At 35.8% G+C, this 5000-nt stretch overlaps 1 protein-coding gene across 7 annotated transcripts in view; it reads right to left on the bottom strand.

Moving 5' to 3' along the window:
- LOC138007093 (centrosomal protein of 83 kDa-like) overlaps window positions 1-5000 on the bottom strand; it is a 622454-nt gene that overhangs the window by 529144 nt on the left and 88310 nt on the right. The window lies entirely within an intron of this gene.

The raw sequence follows: 5000 nt of genomic DNA, 5'->3' as shown, positions 1-5000 counted from the left end.
GAAAAATGTGTGCAATTATCTCTTATAGTTTTTGGAATTTTAAAATATCATTGTGAAAATGTATCAAGGTGCAATTTTTGTGACAGCCATTTATGACATAATTCATAAATAAATTGTGCTTGCTTTAACAAATGACAGTTGCTGAGAATATAGAATGCTTTCACACTGTCAGCGAGTCGCACAAGAGGCTCAAAAATCAGCTGCCTACATGTATAGATTCCAATCAGCTGGATATGTTGTCGTTCCATGAGATTTTTTTCACCTTTGATATACCTTTATGCGACTTATCCAATTAAATTAGATTGATTGTGAATTCGACTCTCAGTTCGCGATCACTGTTATGTTGATGGCTGAGAAAAAGATCAACACGAATCAAGTTTAATGTTTCCGGACTGGTGAGGAATGGAAGCCGAGTAGACGTGTATTTTCATGCTCCTCGGGTTCTTCAAAGTTATCGGTCAAATTAATTCTAGCCTATGGATAGTCCATCACTATCTGGCAAAAGAAAAGTCAGTTTTAAGTTTTCTCCGGAGGAAAAGAGGACACGAGAAGAAGAATTCTGCAAAGTTAGCGAGAACGACGTAGTGCTCACCGCTCTTGACATGGTCAAAGACTTAGCGAGCAAGATGGATTTGGCGTTATCTAAGCTGGATAAACTTGACATAATTGAAAAATGCCTGGACAGCGTGATTGTCCCTATGTCCAGCACTGAAGAAACCGTCGGTCGTGTAGACAAGGAGGTTGTAAGCTTGAAGAACAAGATCAGTGAGACCGTGACGAGGGTCAACGAACTCGATTTAATGAAACAGAACTTTCCAATATTAAGCGTGACACTAAGAAAGATCACTTTGATACCAAAGAACTAAGAAAACAACTCTTGTATCTGGAGGCTTATAGTAGGCGAGAGAACTTGAAGTTTGCTGGAATACCAGAAAATGTACATGAAGGTCAACAGATGGAAAACACCAGAGACCTTGTATACAAGTTTCTGGAGAAAGAACTAAAAATTGCCAACCCACGAGGCTGCATTGATTTTCAGAGAATTCACCGGCTAGGAAAGCCGAGTGGAAAGGGTGCACGACTTATTATCGCCAGATTCCTAAGGTTTATTGACCGTGAAGAAGTTTCTCGTGAGTTAGGCCCGCGCGATTCCAGCTTTAAAAGAAAAAGGTTTCTATGTGTTTGATGACCTACCAAAGGAAGCAAAGCAAGAAGCAAAGAAGAATGGCTTCTCTGCTCAATTCAGCAAGGCACGTCCCGATAAACTTTTTGTAAATGGTAAATATATTGCTCCGGATAAACCAATTTCGTAGATCTTCTGGCTTAACTTACTTATTTTGCTATGGTAATTTTACGATTTGCTCAAAAATAACTTTTCTTTCAATTTAAATTAGATAGCACATAATGGAATATACCATGTTGAATGATGCCTTAATTAATAGGCTAGACGAAATATGCTTTTGTAAATAAGGAATCACCGTGATGGAGCATACCATCTAGCACGCTACTCATTGATGGTAAATAGGATGCCCATACATCACACTTCGGGATTGTTGGTGAGTAGAAAGTCCAAGTTTATTTTAAGTGTTGTTTATTGTTGTAATTTTTCTTGTTTCTTTATTTGCTTTCCTCCTCTTGGGGAACCTTTTTGATGTATATTTTTCTGGAACATGAGTTAAGTGTGTTATCATGTTTTTTTCTCCTGTTCCAGTTTTGTACCGTGTATGTAAAAGGTACTTACAAAACATGACGCGTTATTTCCCTGTAACTTGATTAAATGTCGCAAAAATCGGCGAGTTCTCTTCTGCAATCCTGCATTGATTTTGTTTCCATGGAATGAGTGTTACTACGTGTAAATTACTTTCTTTAATGTAAGGGGCATTAGTAGCTTTAAGAAAAGGAAAACGATATTTACTTGGTGTCGAAAACCAAAAAGCAGATTTTATTTTCTTCAAGAAACCCACTCAAAAATAGACTCAGAAAGGTGCTGGCGAAACGAATGGGGAGGTGAGATCTTTATGGCCCACGGGAGCTCTAACTCACGTGGGGTGGCAATTCTAGTCAAAAAGAACGTTGATTGCACAATTCATTCAAAAATTTTAGATCCCTCAGGGCAGTTTGTTATCATCAAAACTGAGATAAAAGACAAAATGTATGCTTTGATTAATATCTACACTCCCAACAAAGATCCAAACATTGTAAACTTTTTCAACAATTTGCTGATGATACTGCAAAAAAACAACCTTGATGAAGAAGAGAACATCATTATGGATGGAGATTTTAACTGTCCTTTCAATCCATCTATGGATAAGAAAGGAGAAATTTCAAATCCAAGAAAAGCTGCTATATCCACAATTGGTAATTTACAAGAAGAACTTGATCTTGTAAGACATAAGGAGGGTCAAAAATCCTGAGAAAAAAAGCTTCACATGGAGTCATAACTCGCACATGATGTTTCGTCGTTTAGATTATTGGCTTATTTCAAATGCTATACACGATCTAGTTAAAGCAACTGATACAATACCTGCCATTAGAACAGATCACGCTGCAATTACCCTTGAATTTGTTAATACGCTCGATGATATTAAAGGTCCAGTTGTATGGAAAATGAACTGCTCCCTTTTGGATGACGAAGAATATGTTAACGTCATAACAGAGAGTATCCCAATCTGGTTAGCTCAAGGTCATGAAGAACTCTCGGACTATCGCTGCATTTGGGATTGGTTAAAGTACAATGTGAGAGCTTACTCTATTCAGTATTCTAAAAGGAAAGCTCGTGACAGAAAGGAAAAAGAGAAAAGACTCCAGGAACAGTGTACCACTGCACAACGTACTTTCGAAACAAATCCAACTAAATTGAATGCAAATCTTCTTAATTCTGATAAAGATATGCTGGAATTGTTCTATGAAGAAAAAGTGAAAGGAATAATTATTCGAGCACGAGCACGCTGGCATGAGCATGGTGACAAAAGTACTAAGTACTTCTTGAACCTAGAAAAACGAAATCATGTTAAAAAACACGAGAAAGTTAAATATAAATGGCTCGTTTACAACAGATCCTTTCAAGATCTTGTCCGAACAATGACGATTTTATAAAGAACTATACTCGTGTAGAAACAACAATGACGATAGCTCATTGAAAATCGAATCATTCTTAAAAGATTTGAACATTCCCAAACTTTCAGAAGAGGAAATGTTATCTTGCAAAGGTAGTATTACTTTAGAAGAATGCACACTCACTTTAGAAAGCTTTCAAAACAATAAAACTCCTGGAAATGATGGAATTCCTATCGAATTTTACAAAAAATTCTGGCCACTACTCTGCGAGCCTTGTATCCAATGCACAAATGAATGCTTCGCGAAAGGTGAGATGTCATGCTCTCAAAAACAGGCTCTTCTTACGCTTATTGAAAAGAAAGGAAAAGATCGCTCATTTCTAGAAAACTGGCGACCAATTTCTCTGGTAAATGTAGATGCAAAAATTATGTCTAAAGACTGGATTTATAAAAGACCGCTATATTGGTGAAACAGTAAGATCTATCTTTGATATAATGGACTTTACTGTCGACGAAAATATTCCTGGTTTACTAATCTTTATTGATTTTCAGAAGGCCTTTGATAGTTTGGAATGGAATTTTCTACTAAGATGTTTAGAATCTTTTAATTTTGGCTCCAGTCTCATTCGATGGGTTATCACTTTTTATAAAAATATACAAAGTGGTGTAATTAACAATGGCATTATCTCTGATTTTTGACACTCGGGCGAGGAGTTAGACTAGGAGACCCACTTTCTCCATATCTCTTTGTAATAAATGCTGAAACTTTGGCGATTTCAATTCGACAAAATGCAATGATAAAAGGTATTACTATTGAAAAGAACGAAACTAAATTACTTCAGTATGCTGACGATACAAAAGCGGTCCTCTCAGACATTAACTCTGCGCAAACTCGTTTCAGGCTACTAGACGATTTTGAGAAGATCTCTGGTTTAGCTGTAAATCCCACTAAAACAGAAGGAATTTGGATTGGATCTTTAAGAGAAAATAAATCAACACCTTTTGGAATTAAATGGACTAATGAACCAGTCAAAGCTCTTGGTGTCTATTAGTCTTATGATCAGAAACTATTACATGAGAAAAACTTCATACAAAGACTAGACAGTGTTAAAAAACTTATAAATATATGGTCTGCAAGAGGTCTCTCCCTTTATGGAAAGAGAACTATAATAAAATCCTTGATTAGTCCAAAGTTTGTTTACATAGCATCACTATTAACCACCCCCATGGGGGTGATCCAAGAATTAAATAGATTGATTTTTAAATTCCTATGGAAAGGAGTAGACAAAGTCACACGTTTATCAACAATAAACGTTTACCAAAAGAGTGGCTTGAAAATGATTGATTTAAAAACAATGGTTAAATCCTTAAGACTATCTTGGCTAAAGAGAATTTTCAGTGAAAACAACGGCACATGCAAAAATTATTTGCGTCATCAACTAAAAAATGTCAGCGGTCTCTTTTTATTTTATTGCAACTACGATATAAAAGATCTTGCTATCTCTTCAAAATTTTATTCTGAACTACTTCAATGGTGGTCAGAGCTCCGAGAAGACTTTTCTTCAGAGAAACTATATCAGAATATAATATGGAATAACAAAGACATTCGAGTAAATGATAAACCAATATTTTACAAAACATTCTTCAACTCCAGCCTCTTGTATCTGATCTTCGAATTGATTTAAATATTACTGAGTCGTATAATATAATTGCTAAAAATATTGAAAAGACTAATTTCTTAATATGGGCAGGTATCAGACTTGCCGTACCTCCGCATTTAAAGCTTAATCTTGGAGCAAATGATTGCACCCTTTTAACGATGCCACCCTCCTTGATAATCAGGAATAATGATTTTAATACTTTAACGAAAAAATCCAAACACTATTATGCATTGCTGATAAGTAGAAGAGCACAACTTTCTAAAAATGCTTTAGTTTTAAAAAA

This window comes from Montipora foliosa, chromosome 6 (genome assembly GCF_036669935.1).
Source record: "Montipora foliosa isolate CH-2021 chromosome 6, ASM3666993v2, whole genome shotgun sequence".
Lineage (NCBI taxonomy): Eukaryota > Metazoa > Cnidaria > Anthozoa > Scleractinia > Acroporidae > Montipora > Montipora foliosa.
The sequence above is the reverse complement of the archived record's forward strand: the minus strand, read 5'-3'. Positions and strand labels throughout refer to the sequence as shown.